This window comes from Ailuropoda melanoleuca, chromosome 2 (assembly GCF_002007445.2).
Source record: "Ailuropoda melanoleuca isolate Jingjing chromosome 2, ASM200744v2, whole genome shotgun sequence".
NCBI classification, from domain to species: domain Eukaryota; kingdom Metazoa; phylum Chordata; class Mammalia; order Carnivora; family Ursidae; genus Ailuropoda; species Ailuropoda melanoleuca.
Window position 1 is genome coordinate 7841621 of NC_048219.1, and position 17277 is coordinate 7858897.

Sequence of the window (17277 nt, forward strand, 5' to 3'; positions counted from 1 at the left end):
AAATAATAAACGTATCACTGAACAGTTAAACCTTTATGGAAGTATAATTGGTGTTACTATTTGACTTAGTGTGTAGAAATGTGAGCTTAAATTAACGGAAAGCAAAAACTGTAGAGAAACTGAATTTAAATGATGCAAAAGAGGTGAAGAACAAGGCCAGAAGAAATGCAGAGGGAATAATTGAAGTGAAAGAATCATGGAAATTCAAGTAGGAAAAGATTGAGGCTGTAATATGGCAGAGAAAAGGTAAAAGTTCTGTTACAATTAACTTTTGGCCTGACTCGGGTAAGGTGCTTAAATCGAGTTGGTGTGTCACCAAGCCCTGACATCACTTTCTGCTTGCCTTTGACTATTTGGCAGTGTTATGGTATTTTTCAGAATTTTTTCTGTTTTCCTGCCCTTCTTAGTGTTCTGCTTGCTTTTTCCAAAATCCTTTTCCCATTTGAAAAGGTAGCATGTATTATATAAAATTTAGGAAAAGATAATCAGAAAAAGGTGGTCTCTTGCTCTTAAACTTCTCTTGTATTCCTGGAGAGTAACCTTCTCTTGGTCCCCCCCACCCTGCCCCATAACAAGTGACCGTCTTGGGCAGAGTGATGGAGAACAGGTCCAAACTAAAGAGTTGGAATTTATTGGGAAGTGTTGGTAATGCTTGGTCTGGGTGTAGTGAGTGAATGTAAACTTTAAGACCATATAGAGAATGGTAAAATACTGGTTGGGGCAGAGCATGTGTTATCTAGGACTTAGACGTATTTAAATGTAGGAAGTAGGTGACAAGATTATTATGAGCAAGGAGACTTTTAAAAAAATTTATATATTAATGATTGAGAGAATCCTAAGTGGCTAGCTTCATATGTAAAATAAAGCCTAGTAAGCTTATGTAAAAATATTCTTCAAAAAAAAAAAGATTTTATTTATTTATTTGACAGCGAGAACATAAGCAGGGGGAGTGTCAGGCAGAGGGAGAGGGAGAAGCAGGCTCTCTGCCCAACAGGGAGCCCGATGCGGGCCTCTATCCCAGGACTTTGGGATCACGACCTGAGCCGAAGGCAGATGCTTAACAAACTGAGCCACCCAGGCGTCCCTAAATATATTTTTCTTATATTTGTCGTGAATTCATAGAGATTTTATATATTTGATCTAGGATCTGAGGCACTTGTTACACCTCTGTAAAAGCTTATTTTTTGAGCAGAAGGAGGGTTCTTTCAGTTCTCCACCTTGGTAACACAGAGGTGCATAGTCGTCCAACTAAAGCAGGATGGCTGCCATCTTACCTTCTGGTGTGTGCGGATGAATAAAAAATGGAGATACGTTTGTCAGTGATGCTAGAAATATAGGGCCACATTACTGAAAAGTTCACTGTAAGAAAACAACTCTTTTTTTGTCCTTTAAATTCCTCTTTTCCCTTTCCCAAAGTTTAACAGTTTAATTTAAAATCTGCCGTAGTCTTGAGGAAATAGTTCACTGTATTTTCAGTAGACATCTGAAAGGCTCTAAAGATGTTTTAACAGGCTCCTATATCTAGAGGAACTCAAGGATGGGAGGCCATGACCTTTTAAGTATCATGTAGTTTCATAGCAGGTTATTAATGTGTGTGAGAGGCATCCAGGTGCTTAGTTTAACCACTTGAAACATGCATAATATCAATCCTATATTATGAATCTGCTTGCTTTCATCTGCAAAGTTCTGTCCTATATCTTGTGATTAAAAATAGGAAGGCAAAAAATAAAAAATAAAAATAGGAAGGCAAAGACAGGAATGTGTTTTCAGGAATGTACAGCATAAATGATAAGATCAACTTGTATGTGTTAGAACTAGTGGAGAAACTTGGATTTAAAAACGAAGTAGCAAATTTGAGGGCTGTTAATTTATGTAGACTTTTAATCAAGTTTGTATTTGTATTAAATTCACTTGAGTGGTTCAGTGAATAATAATGCAATTTCATAAGGAGGTATAATATTCACATGTGATTGACTAGCTTTTTGATGTTTTCATAGAAGTAATAATCAAGGTTTAGGGTCTTTGTTAAGCCAACTAATGGATCTTTCTTAAAGCCATTCCATAAAGACTTTTGATGAATGAGTATATTAATTGTTCTTAGGCTGGTAAACAAACCACCAAAAATAAAAAAAATAAAAGCTTCGATTATACTTGTGTCAGATTACTTTTTAATTTACCTTCTGTGAGAAGAGATTACTGGGGTTTCAGGAAGGTCCGTATGATTGCTTCTAAACCCAGTTAACATTTCAGTCAGTATTGCCTTACTTCTATTGCCTACTGTTACCCTTAACATTCTTACATAACTGATGTAAAGCCAGTCTTTATTAGGTTTCCAAGACAAAAGTTTCATGAGAGTCAAACTGTTAGCTTATTGAGGCAATAGACTCTTTTGGGTGAGGTGTTTGTGCACTTTTGTATTATTTACAAGATTGCAAAAAATTGTGCCAGATGGGCATGTTAACTCAAAAAGTAGGGAAATACTTAAGCTTCATTCTGAAAATGATGTCACAGCTATTCTAAAGTTCCATGATTGGGCTTGTATCTTGGCAGAACACACTGAAGCAGAACTATAGCTGTTTTTGCCTAATATTATTGACTTATTCTGTTCCATGTTGTAATTCAGTATCATAGAACCTTCAAGCATTGGATCTGTCCGCCTTGAAACTTAAGCAGATTTTAGGTATATCTTCCATATGTGGTTTACTCTGTTGTATACTTCAGATACTATTTTGTAACCTGCTTTCTGCATTTATTTAGAACCTTTCCCTGATTGTTTAATATTCTTCTATGACATCACTTTTGATGGCTTCATAGTATTCTATCATAGATTTATTATAAATTACTAATCCTTAATTATTAGATTTGTCAGCTTCTTTATATTTTTTTCCAGCTAAAATAACACTGCAGTGAACATCCACAGTGAACATCCACTGATTCACATCTGTCCTTCAGTGTTACTGCTGGCTCAAAGCGTGTATGCTTTTTTAAGGTCTTGGCTGTGCTGTATATTGCCATATGGACCTTTTTGTTTCTGAGAGATTTTTTTGAAAGAATTATTGTCAGAAGAAGACAAGAGTGAGTTAACTTTGTTTCAACTTGAGAATAGTCTGACATAAAGGGAGAGTTATTCCCTGCATAAATGATGTGATACTTTTTTATAAACTTTGTAATAGTTTAATTTTTGTCTTATATTTCCAGCCTTTTAACTATAGGTAAAAATAAGAATAGTAGAGGGGACCAAGGACTGCATAATTTTCTTTCTTCCTCCCTCCCTTCCTTCCTTCCTTTCTTTCTTTGTTTCTTTCAAGATATTATTTATTTGACAGAGAGAGACAGCCAAGCGAGAGAGGGAACACAAGCAGGGGGAGTGGGAGAGGAAGAAGCAGGCTCCCAGCGGAGGAGCCTGATGTGGGGCTCGATTCCAGGACCCTGGGATCACGCCCTGAGCCGAAGGCAGATGCTTAACGACTGAGCTACCCGGGCACCCCAGGACTGCATAATTTTCTTAAAGCCTAGCCCAATGTTAGACTCAGGCGCTTGGATTAATGATTTTTCTGAATAACTGGAAAACTAATGGGAGAGAGACTGATCTAGAGAAGATGTGATTATTGTGACAGTGGCTCAAGGTGTATATTTCTAAAAAGATGATTGCTATTAAGTGAAAATAGTATTTCTTAAATACTTCTAGGAGTACTCCTATTTTCAAGCAGAAGACCTGAAAATAGTGACTTGGAGTATGTTTGGATAAACTTAAGATTCATTATGCTGCTTAAGAATTGAGATGAAGCTGTATATCTTATCTTTACTGTGTGCTAGATATTACCAAGAAATCTGGAGTGTATTGTCAGGAAGCCTTACATTAGTGACAGGTAAGCATACAAAACAAAGTATTTTCCCAAGATATGTACAGGGTGCCAATTTGGAATTGAGGACTGCCTACCTAACCTTACAGCCTGCGGTGTGGGTGGATTTGTCACAGAAGAAATCCTGGAAGAAGTGATTTTTGAGCTGAGCCTTGAAAGATGTATAGAAGGTAGCCAGAGGTGTTTGGGGGAAGGATGAACATAGGTTCAGGACAGTCCACATCTGTGACGCTGTATAGATGATAATTTGGAACAAGAAGTCCTGTATAGTTTAAGAGCAAGTCTAATTGGTATTTGTGGAGTGGATTTCTCCACAATGGGAGCTTGTTGGAGATTAGTTTAGGAAAAGGAAGTTGAATGAAATGTTTAAGCAGTCGGTTTGATATAGAAGGAAGCTGAGAAAGGCACAAAGTTGGTTTAAATTCTAGAGTTTAAAAGAAAGAGTGAGATTTAATTTGAATCAGGATGAAGGAGCTCCTGATGTTACCTTTTTTTAAGTTTTTATTTTAATTCCAGTTAGCATACAGTGTTGTATTAGATTCAGGTGTACAATATAGCAGTGATTCAACAATTCCATAAATCATCTGGTGCTCTTTGTTGTTGTCTTTGCATGGAAGGCAATGGGAAGCTTGTAGAAGTAAAGGTGAACCAGTATATGGTAATAATAGATACCATTACCAAATACATAACAGCTCACTTTTTCCAGTGACTTCTTTCATACACATTATCTTGTTTCTCATCATATCCCTTAGTGTTTATCAGAATGTTTAGCTTAGACGAGATGATTTGGAAAAGGAATATGATAGCTGTTATCAAATCCTTTGAGACTGGTAGGTTTTAGGGGTGCCTGGCTGGCTCAGTCGGTAGAGCACTTGATGTCTTGATCTCAGGGTCATGAGTTCAAGCCCCATGTTGGGCATAGATCTTAATTAAAAAAAAAAAAAACAAACCCAAACCAAAAAACAAAACAAAAAAACTGGTGGGGTTATTCTCCATGCCAGAACACAGCACCAGAACCAATGGATAGAGGTTATAGGGAGGAAGATTTTTGTAAGTAGAAGGGAGAACTTTTGAAAAATGGAGTTCTTAGTCACAGGAGGGTTTCAAGAAGAGACCGAAAGAACTTTTATTAGATAACGTTGTAGTGAAGATTTATACGTGGAATAGTCTAGACCAGAGAAATGAAGAGTAAGAGCGCTAGCCAGCCCAAGATAACATTTGGAATTCATGGAGAGGAATGGATGCTATTAAACAGGTCTTTTTAGGAAGGTTATTTCTGTTTTGTAATTTTTGACCTAATTACTTATTACATATAAAAAATAAAGGACTTGAGGCTAGAAGGACATGGATGACAGAGAGGTTTGATAGATTCCCAGTAAATCTTAGAACAGATAAGGTATATGGATAGTTATTTTTAAAATATTTACTGCATTAGTATTAATGAAAAAATCGTGACCTAAAACATACTGAATAGGGGGTGCCTGGGTGGCTCAGTTGGTTAAGCACCTTCCTTGGCTCGGGTCATGATCCCAGGGTTCTGGGATCCAGCCCTGCATCGGGCTCCCTGCTCACTGGGGAGACTGCTTCTCCCCCTCTCTCTGCTCCTCCCCCAGCTTGTGCCTCACATGCGCTCTCTTTCTCTCAAAGAAATAAAAGCTTAAAAAATACAAAAATAGGGGCGCCTGGGTGGCACAGCAGTTAAGCGTCTGCCTTCGGCTCAGGGCGTGATCCCGGCGTTATGGGATCGAGCCCCACATCAGGCTCCTCTGCTATGAGCCTGCTTCTTCCTCTCCCACTCCCCCTGCTTGTGTTCCCTCTCTCGCTGGCTGTCTCTATCTCTGTCAAATAAATAAATAAAAATCTTTAAAAAAAAATACAAAAATAAAACATTGAAGATTTATCAAAGGAACACGGAAATGATGAGAAGTGTTTCCTTTTTCTTAAAATCCAGTTTTCCTAGTTTTCCTATGGTGTTTGTGCAAGTAATGTTGCTCTCTTTCTTTTTAAGAGAAAGCAGGAGGGGGAGGGGCAGAGGGAGAGGGAGAATCTCAAGCAGGAGAGATCTCACGACCTTGAGGTCCTGACCCAAGCGGAAATCAAGAGTTGGGACACTCTTTTTTTTTTTTAAGGTTTTATTTATTTATTTGACAGAGAGAGACAGCCAGCGAGAGAGGGAACACAAGCAGGGGGAGCGGGAAAGGAAGACAGGCTCCCAGTGGAGGAGCCTGATGTGAGGCTCGATCCCAGAATGCCGGGATCACGCCCTGAGCCGAAGGCAGATGCTTAACGACTGAGCCACCCAGGTGCCCCAAGAGTCAGACACTTAACTGACTGAGCCACCTAGGTGCCCCAGTGTTTCTCTTTATAAGGAAGTTTTGTGGTTTTTGTTTTTTTCTTTATGTCCATCTTCCTCCTAACCCCTTGATTTGGGCATTTAATCCCTTGTTGGCAAATATTTGAAGCTGTCAATCTTGGGTCCATTTCCTTTTTTCTTTTTTGAGTAAGTTCTGTGCCCAGTGTGAGGCTTTAACTCACGAGCCCGAGATCAAGAGTCACGTGTTCCACTGACTGAGCCAGCCAGGCACCCCCGCTCCATTTTCAACTTTAGAAAAAAAATCAAAAATATCCAAGTAAAATCTGTGATACAAAAGTTAGAAAGAAAACATCACTTTAGCCAGATACGTTTTCTTACAGAAAAAATACCATGGTGTATTGTTCCTTTCCGTTTAGTATTTCTCCCTTCCACCACTGGTTTAAGTTGCCTCTTCAGAACTAGTGGAATGCTTGAGTATTCTGTTATATTTTTATTTTATTTTATTTTAATTTTTTAAGATTTTATTTATTTATTTGACAGAGATAGAGACAGCCAGCGAGAGAGGGAACACAAGCAGGGGGAGTGGGAGAGGAAGAAGCAGGCTCCCAGCAGAGGAGCCTGATGTGGGGCTCGATCCCATAACGCCAGGACCACGCCCTGAGCCGAAGGCAGATGCTTAACCGCTGTGCCACCCAGGCGCCCCGAGTATTCTGTTTTAATTGAGATGGCAAACCTGAACTTTTTGTAAAATTCTAAAGCAGTTTATGTCTACTTCTGTCTTGCAGATAAGTTTACTTGTCTCTCTGCCAAAAGGGTTAAGGAAATGTTTGTGTTACTCATCACCTTCCTTGCTTTGTGGATAAACTGCCTTTCTGCAGCCTCCTTAAAGGAGGACTAGAAGAGAATATATGACACTGAATTTGGATCTCCTTGAACCATTCCCTTTGTTTTGTATCCATCTTTGAACAGATGTTTGTGTTACTTGATAAGGTACCATCTTTGCCTTAGGATGAGGCAAAGAGGACAACAAAATGGATAAAATATGGGATAATAGCTGTAATAGAAGAATGAAGAAATGGTTTTCTGAAGAGGAATGATAAATATGGGGAATCATGTCAAATAGAATGAATAATAAGCACTAAGATGATAGCACAGTGCTTGGCACATAGTGCACATAAAATTTAGTATATTCTCATTTTAGATGAGGAAGCAGGCTCAAAGACGTTATTTGTATAAGGTCTCATTGCTTAATAAGTGGTGGACTTGGTATTTCAGTTATGTCAGTGATGTGGAGCTAGCTAATTTTGAGCTGTTTGGCTTTTAAGAATTTTAACAGGGTGTCTGGGTAGCTCAGTTGGTTAAGCATCTGCTCTTGGCTCAGGTCATGATCCCCGGGTCCTAGGATTGACCCCGCATCGAGCAGGGAGCCTGCCTCTCCCTCCCCCTCTGCCACTTCTCCAGCTTGTTCTCTCTCTCTCAAATAAATAAAATCTTTTTTTTTTTAAGATTTTATTTATTTATTTGACAGAGAGAGAGAGAGCCAGTGAGAGAGGGAACACAGGCAGGGGGAGTGGGAGAGGAAGAAGTAGGCTCCCAGCAGAGAAGCCTGATGTGGGGCTCGATCCCAGGACCCCAGGATCACGCCCTGAGCTGAAGGCAGACGCTTAACGACTGAGCCACCCAGGCGCCCCTCAAATAAATAAAATCTTTAAAAAGATAATAATAATTTCAGCAAGTTGGCTGTTAAACATTATTTTAAAAAGTAATTATTTGACATAAAATTAAGTACATTGTATTAAAATGTTTTAAATGCCTTTGTATTTACATGAAATACATTATAAACTAGTTTGTAATAAAATAACAATTAAACTACATAAACTTAGAATACAACTATTATTACTGTTAAACCATAATAAATACTCAAATTTGTCACTCTTGAGGTTATTTATATCTGTTGTATCAATATATAATACTGTATATACAATATATAATACATAGCTCAGCCATGTTATTTACACCATGAAAATTGACAAATGCTTGGATGCCTGGGTGGCTCAGTCAGTTAAGCATCTGCGTTCTGCTCGGGTCATGATCCCAGAGTCCTGGGATCAAGTCCCTCATCTGGCTCCTTGCTCAGTGGGGAGCCTGCTCCTCCCTCTGCCTGCCGCTCTCCCTTGCTTGTGCATTCAGATGCTCTCTTGTTCTTGCTCTTTCTCTCTCTCTCTGACAAAAAATAAAATCTTAAAAAAAAAAAAAAGAGAAATGCTAGGTAAACAAATCAGGACTTGGTTTTTGTTAATTGTCTAGCCTTAAAGTGATAGAGAAAATATTAATGCAGATTAAATTTAAGTGTGTCATGTCTGTAGCTCTGCATATTTGAACAGCACAAAAATTTGAGGAAATAGTCTTCCAGAATTTGAAAATTATTATCCAGTTTAACAAAGAAGTTGCTCAAATCATGGATGAACTAGTGAAGTTCTGATATATGTTTTCGTTTCACTTTTGCCTTAATGATAAATGAAAATATGTTGGAACTACGTCTGAATAGATACAGAAGTCTCTCTGGCCCCAAAGCCCGTGGACCATTACGTGGAGTTTGCCAGATAGAAAAGTGGGGAGGGCATTCTAGGAAGAGGAGACAGCATGTTCATAAACATGATCTCATGAGTGCTTAGGTTATGTTTTTAGTATAATGAGAAGTGGAAAAGAACGGTAATTGGTAAAGCTGGAGAGGTTGGTAGGGCGCAGCAGTATATGAAGGGCTTTGCTTTTTTCCCCACTTTTTTTTCTTTTTCTTTTTTTAATTAGGCTGTGCACTCAGCGTGGAGCCCAGTGTAGGGCTCCATCTCCAGACCATGAGATCATGACCTGAGCTGAAATCAGGAGTCAGATGCTTAACCGACTGAGCCACCCAGACACTCTGGTGCTTTGCTTTTTTTTTTTTTTTTTAAAGATCTTATTTATTTATTGGAGAGAGAGCGAGCATGAGTAGGCAGAGGGGGAGAAGCAGGCTCCCCGCTGAGCAGGGAGCCCCACACAGGTCTGGATCCTTGGACCCCAGGATCATGACCTGAGCCAAAGGCAGATGCAACCAACTGAAGCACCCAGGCACCCTGCGGCTTTGCATTTTTATTCTCTGCTTCTGTTTTAGTTGAATTGTAAGGGATGGTAGTTATTGGAATGACAGATTGGAGGATGGGAAGGGTGAAATGTTTACTGAGCATTTTCGTTCTCTTCCTTTAATCCCCATACCAACGTTGGAAGACAATATCTCATATTTACAGATAGGAAAATGGAAACTCAGGTAGCAACTTAACGTAAACTCATTTATTAAATGACAGGTGTAGGTGGCTCAAAGACCAAATCAGAGGCTTTTAACAAGTTGGAAGAAAAAGACCGTGAGACCTGAACCAAAACAATGATGGGGATTTGAAGAATGTAGACATATTTTCTGACTAGTTACTGTATTTAAAAAAAAAAAAGAAAGTATGGGATGAGCAGCAGGTTAAAGTTAGGGGGTTTGGAGATGTGTTGGCTTTTGGAAATAGTGTTAGGGGTCCCTATGGGGGACAGTAAGGTGATAGTAGGGCCTGGAGCTCAGGAAAGAGACCTGTTGATAGAAATTAAGGAGTTTTTTTAGACCTCAGTATAGGCAAAGGCATGAAAGAGTATAAGATGTCAAGAATATTGGTAATAAAAATAATGGCTGAAATTATTGAACACTGTATAGTATCTAGCACACATCTGTCCTGAATACCTTACATATTTTTTTCATGTAATGCTTACATTATTGTGACGTAGGCGCAACTATCTAATTCTACAGATAAAGACACTGAAGTACAGAAAAGAGTAATTTTGTAAAGTCACGTAAACTGAGAAAGGGGAGCTGGTGTACCTCTTTCTTCAGTGGGATTCTAGAGCCAACACATAGAGAAGACAGCCAAAGAACCTCCATAACACAACTTAAAGGATGGGTTATAGGGAGCAGCGGAGTATAATCAACTTATTCAGAGAGGTAGCTGATGATTGGAAATACCAATGGCTGTCTGTTGAATAGAAGTAACATGAGAGGGCTTTGTTGTTAGGTATTTGAAGGTTTTGGTGTTCATACATTATTCAGCAGACTTTGCATTTGTTGTTTTCTATATTTCAACTCTTCCCCACACACAAGGTGTTCTAAGCCTTAAAGAGATACAGTGAAGTTTGAGCTGCTGGAAATAAGACCAGTTTTTATCTAGTTAGTATGGGCTGTTTGGGTAAATGTAGACCATATAAAAATGTCTGAAATAAAATGGGTATTAAAAAATTGCAATATTCTTTTTTTTTTTTTTTTATATGGCTAAAGATTGATCCAGAGGAGACTGCTGTTTTTCCAAACATCACCATTTTGGGATAAGGATAGTTAAAAACTCTAGAATAATTTACTGTGTACTGTGAATAGTTTGAACCAAGAATTACTCATATGCGAGCCTTTGTGCTTACTTGCCAGAAGTAAAGATTAGTCTTCTAACCATTTTCAGACTTTTTAGCAGTGAATTCTTTTCTTCCCAAACAAAACCTTACTCAGAACCCCATGAATTGCTAGCTGTAGGTGCTCAGCAACCCCCACCCCCCACCCCGGAGATCCCCAAAGCATCTCCCCTGTGAAGCATGATTTGGAACCCATTGGATGACGTGAATTTTTTTTTTAGTGGAGGAATGGTACATGGAATTTGGGGTGGATCTATTTTGTAATTGAAGAAATGTAAGCTGCAGCTTCAGCACCTCTAGGTGTGTTGGTTTATTTGATCTGGAGGGAGGGGGGTTGTGAAGAAGACTTCATCTCCTAAGAGGTGGGGGGGCTGTAGCATTGGTTTTGACTGCTCCAGTATGGTTTTGACTGTTAGCTGTAGCTGTTCAGGAGTTTCATGTAGAGGAGGAGGAAGTTGCTCTGTCTGAACTAGGGCAAACAAAAATGATCTCTTTCTTCACCACTGTTGAATCCTGCAAGTCTTCGAATGAGCAAGGAGAAAAGCTCTGAGTGTGGTAACTCATATAATCCCTTCTGCCCTTCTCCTCCACGAAGCAAGTAATTCAGTTTAGATGTGCATGGTGCCACCTCCTCTGGACCAAATGCTTCTAGGTACAGCAACTAGCTCAGTAAATAGTGCCCTAATGCTTTTCATCTCTTGCTGAACAATTCCTGATTGAACTGATTTAACTCCAGTTAATCATAGGGAGAAGATACCATAAATGAAACAGTACAGGACAGTGTATATTAAAATGCTAATTTTACAGTATGAGACTAAGTAGAAAAGAAGAGCAAGACCAGTTAGGGCCAGAATTAAGACATATTAATGGAAGACTATATTTGAGTTGGGTCTGGAAGGATGGATAGGAAAAATAGTGGAAAGAGGAAGGAAGAAAATGTCTAAACCCTCAAGTTTGAGCTGTTGGATATGGGGGTGGGGGAAAGGAAGAGGCAGGCAACTAATCTTTCCACCTCTTTCGCACTGCTATTTAAAGATCTGGTGGTTCTTATGAGATATTTGCTATATATATCAAAGTTAAAAATTTGGCTAGATCACTTATGTATACAGGAAGCCATTTAGGAAAAGTAGATTTATGTAAACTTTTGACTTTTTGTGAACTTTTTTGGTAATTAGGGTGTGGATAGCTTATAGTACTTTAATGTGTTTGCATGTGAAAAATTGCCAGGGTGCAGATTTTATAATAATATTTGCAAATTTTGTCTTGCATTTATTTTTCATTATAAAATCAAGTTATAAAAAGTATAGAAAATGAAAAAAAGTCACCCATAATTTTTTTACTCTGACAAAACCACTCATCATTTTGGCGTCTTTGCTTGTCTTTACTTAGGCAAGTGGTTTATACTGTAATAATCATGTTCTATGTAGTATTTTGTCCCGCCTTTTCCTCTTAATACTTTAGGTATATACCCATATTTAGCCATTTTGAGGGCATTTATGTATTAGGCACTTTTCGTATCTTGTCTCTGATCCCTTTTAATAGTTTTTCTTTTTTAAGATTTTATTTATTTATTTGACACGGGGGTGGGGCTGAGCAGGGGGCTGAGCAGGGAACCTGATGCAGGGCTCGATCCCAGGACCGTAGGATCATGACCTAAGCTGAAGACAGATGCTTAACTGATTGAGCCACCCAGGTGCCCCCCCCTTTTATAGTCTTTATAAGATTATCTTCATTTTATAGTTAGGGAACTGTGATTTAGAAGGTATAACTTCCTCAAGATCACTAGCTAATGTTGCAAGCTGGAATTTGTTTTGCCCCAAAGCTTTTTTTGTTTTTAGGCTTTGCCGCATCTTCACGTTTACCTTTTTTTTTTTTTTTTTAAAGATTTTATCTTTAGGGGCGCCTGGGTGGCACAGCGGTTAAGCGTCTGGCCTTCGGCTCAGGGCGTGATCCCGGCGTTATGGGATCGAGCCCCACGTCGGGCTCCTCCGCTAGGAGCCTGCTTCTTCCTCTCCCACTCCCCCTGCTTGTGTTCCCTCTCTCGCTGGCTGTCTCTATCTCTGTCGAAAAAATANAAAAAAAAAAAAAAAATTTTTAAAAAAAAAAAAAAAAAAAAAGATTTTATCTTTAAGTATAATCTCTACACCCAGTGTGGGCTCCAGCTCACAACCTGAGATTGAGTCACATGCTGTACCAACTGAGCCAGCCAGGCACCCCCACATTATCATTCAAAACAGTTAAAAACAATGTTCTGTTATCTACTGATGCCATTCACCTCTTTGAGGGTATATGAGGAGAGCATAATTAATTGAAATTTTAAACCTTTGTTTAAGCACTCAGGTTATACTTCCCTCATCACAAGCATCAAAATGGAGCTAATTGGATCTACTCTGTCTAACCTTGTGAAAGTTGCTGCTAATAACAGGCAGCAGGAATAAGGGGGAACACAAATGGCTTTGGATATAATGTACTCTGAAAAGATTATAAAATTGAATGGGAAGGTTTTAGTCTATCCCACTCTGATATTTTACACAGATGTGCAAGATTCTGTTTAGTGGCAGAGCCAGAACTAGAGCCCAGATAAGTTGTTGGGTAATTCAGATCATTTCTGGCAAATGTTCCTTTACTTGGAATCCATAAGCCTGCAGAAGGATGGGGAGGGGAGCAGGGTGGATCTAGGTGTTTCAGAGTATAAACACAATGATAGTAACAATGATATAAAATAAACTTTGAGTCATCTGGAAAGTATTTACAGAAATACTGGTAACTAGGCTCTACACCCAGACTTATTAAAGTAGAAATTTCATTTAGTGAGCTCCCTGGGCGTTTTTTAATGGAATTAGAAGTTGACCGAGAAGTGTCTCAGTTTACATAAATTACGGTCTGTGAGTAAACTGCAGATTTTTGTCCTTTATCACCTTGAAGGAGCATCTGTGGAGGCAAGGCCTTGGAACCTGCATTTTATCAGCTCTTATTTATAGGTGACTCTCTTGTATTTTTCAAGTTTGAGAACTCCTGGATTATATATATCATTAGTAAGTGTTTTTGTGTGCCTCCTACCTCAAATTCCTCGTGCTTATTTTTCCTGCAAGTTTGGTTTCTTAAGTTTCTTTCTTTGTACGGTAGTCCTGTCTTACCCCCAAAGTCTCTCTTACCTGTTTGTCTCAAGACTTCATCTTTAAAATCAGTGTTAGAATTCATGTGTGTTTGATAAACCTGGCTGTACCTTTCAGTACTGTGGTATTTTGAGTAGTAGTTTGCCCATTTTTTTTTTAAAGATTTTATTTATTTATTTATTTGACAGGGACAGCCAGCGAGAGAGGGAACACAAGCAGGGGGAGTGGGAGAGGTAGAAGCAGGCTCCCAGTGGAGGAGCCTGATGTGGGACTCGATCCCAGAATGCCAGGATCACGCCCCGAGCCAAAGGCAGACGCCTAATGACTGCGCCACCCTGGCACCCCCTGCCCATTTTTTAATCAGCTATCAGTATTATGAGTCTCTAATGAGTTGCCTATACTTTTTTTTTTTAAAGATTTTATTTATTTATTTGACAGAGATAGAGACAGCCAGCGAGAGAGGGAACACAAGCAGGGGGAGTGGGAGAGGAGGAAGCAGGCTCATAGCGGAAGAGCCTGATGTGGGGCTCGATCTCATAATGCCCGGATCACGCCGTGAGCCGAAGGCAGACGCTTAACCGCTGTGCCACCCAGGCGCTGCAGAGTTGCCTATACTTTTTGACCATTAAAAGGTGCAGTCTCTTTGGCTTAATGTCCTACACCTGTAACTTGATGTTATTTTACTTATTTAAAAAAACATTTTTTTTTAAGTGAGGGGGGAGGGCCAGAGGGGGAGAGAGAATCTTAAGCAGGCTCCATGCCCAGCGTAGAACCCAACATGGGGGGTGGATCTCATGACCCTGAGATCATGACCTCAGCCAAAATCGAGAGTCAGATGCTTAACTGACCAAGCCACCCAGGTGCCTGTGTAACTTGATGTTATAATCTACTTTTTAGAAACATTGTGGCTGTTTCTAAGAGACAGTAATGTTTCTAAGTTTCACATTATTTAAAGATTTATTTATTTTAGAGGGGGAGAGAGAGTACAAGTGGAAGGGGCAGAGGGAGAGAGGGATCAAGCAGACTCCTTGTTCAGCAGAGCCCTATGCAGGGCTCAATCCCAGGACCCTGAGATTATGATTTGAGCCTAAACCAAGAATCAGATGCTTAACCAGCTGTGCCACCCAGGTGCCGCTAAGTTTTGCATTATTTAGTGTTCCTTTTACTATAGCTTCCTTTCTGTGAGCATGTTAATTTTTTAGAGAGTTGTTTATTTTAAGCTGTAATATTTAGTGGCCACTAGCCATCTTGAAGTTGTCCAAACTAAGATGTAAAAAGGCTGATTTTTAAAGGTAATCTGTGTTTTTGGATGGGGGAAGGGATTCTCTAAAGTATGTTACATATGATGGGCCTTTATTTATGTATACAGATTGATATTACTTATAGAGAGCATGAATTCCAGATTCTGTGGTCTTGTTAACATATCATATTTAGAGTAGCAGAAAGGCTAAGGGCTCTAGAAGACCTAAAATCTTATCTACCACTATGACTTACTAGAGCAAGTGAACTTCTCTAAGCTTTAGTTTTTTTAATTTAATTTAATTTTTTAAAGATTTTATTTATTTGGCAGAGAGCGAGGGAGGGAACACAAGCAGAGGAAGAGGGAGAAGCAGGGTTTCTGCTGAGCAGGGAGCCTGATGCCGGGCTCAATCCCAGGACCCTGGGATCATGACCTGAGCCAAAGACAGACGCCTAACGACCGAGTGCCCCGAGCCACCCAGGCGCCCGTGAGGTTTAGGTTTTTTTTTTTAAGGTTTTATTTACTTATTTGACACATAGAGAACACAAGCAGGGGAAGCTGCAGGGAGAAGGGAGAAGCAGTCTTTCCGCCCAGCAAAGAACCCAACTCGGGGCTCAATCCCAGGACCCGGGATCAGGACCTGAGCCGAAGGCAGACACCCAACCAGCTGAGCCACCCAGGTGCCCCGCTTTAGTATTTTTTTTTTAATCAGAAAAATACCTTATTGTGGGTGTTAGAATTAAATTATATATAAATTCTTTTCATACAGATCTTTTATGAATGATTGTGATCTGTAATATTAGGCATATTTATGTATACACATAAATATATACTTGTTTATTTTGGATCATCAGATTCTTCAGTAACTTTTGGCATGGTACTTAATAGTGCTACTGAGTTTCTGTTTTGGGGTCCAACCCTTGGAATACACTGAAGAGGGCACAAGAGTGAAAGGTCATTTAAGAGTCTGGCACATTCCAGGTGAGAGATGGCAATTGCTTGGACTGGAGAGGTATTAATGTTAATGGTTCTATAGGAAATTTTCGGAGGTAGAGCTGGAGAATATCAGATGGCTAGAAAGCATATTCTAATGATTACTTCATTCTGAATTTATCTGTCAAATGCAAAATATGCTTGTACTGGGAATGGAGGGGATTTGAGAAGCTATTAAAAACCTTATCTGTTAACTCTCGTATTCTGAAATGTTTTGAGAAATTGGTTTTATTGTGATATTAGTTTTGGTTCAAATGTAGTTTTTACTGGAAAAGCCAAGGAGTGATTTAGAGAATAGTCAAGGCTGTTTCATTTGATTTGGAGCTAGTGTTTTCACACTATTTTAGTTAATTTAAAAAATGTTAATGTATGATTTATCTTACCCTTGTTCTGTTACTAGTCAGATTTATTAGTCAGGTACTGAAAATAGTGGCTTATCTAGGGTTTTTACTTGTAAACCTTTTGGTAAAATATGTATAGGAGTTCACCTTCTAATTAGTCTTGGAAAGAATTTGATGGTAGGAAATATTATTATTAGTTAATGCATTAACTTCATCTTGTTGCTTCTACTTCAGTTCCCAGAAATTCATTCCAACTGTATGTCCATTTCTGCACCTAGAAAAACTTAAAAGGGGATGAGAAGGTAGAAGATTTTTTAAAAAGATTTTATTTATTTATTTGAGAGAGAGACAGAGCCTGAATGGGGGGAGGGTCAGAAGGAGAGGGAAAAGCAGACTCCCTGCTGAGCAGGGAGCCTGACATGGGGCTAGATCTCAGGACCCTGAGATCATGACCTGAGCCGAAGTCAGACACCAGGCACCCTAATAGATAGATAGATAGATAGATCGATAGATCGATCGATCGATAGATAGATAGACAGACAGACAGACATATAGATATATAGATATTTTTTAAGATGTATTTATTTTAGAGAGGGAGAAAGAGTCTTAAGCAGGCTCTGTGCTGAGTGGGGAGCCCCATGTGGGGCTCAGTCCCATGACCCTGAGACCATGACTCGAGTCAAAGTCAAGAGTCAGATGCCCGGGGCGCCTGGGTGGCACAGCGGTTAAGCGTCTGCCTTAGGCTCAGGGCGTGATCCCAGCGTTATGGGATCGAGCCCCACGTCAGGCTCCTCCTCTATGAGCCTGCTTCTTCCTCTCCCACTCCCCCTGCTTGTGTTCCCTCTCTCGCTGGCTGTCTCTATCTCTGTCGAATAAATAAATAAAATCTTTAAAAAAAAAAAAGAGTCAGATGCCCAACCTACTGAGCCACGCAGGTGCC

The 17277-nt window shown here is 39.5% G+C and overlaps 1 protein-coding gene across 1 annotated transcript in view; it reads left to right on the forward strand.

Annotated features, from left to right (window-relative positions):
- Positions 1-17277, forward strand: part of YTHDF2 (YTH N6-methyladenosine RNA binding protein 2) — a 31189-nt gene that overhangs the window by 6242 nt on the left and 7670 nt on the right. The window lies entirely within an intron of this gene.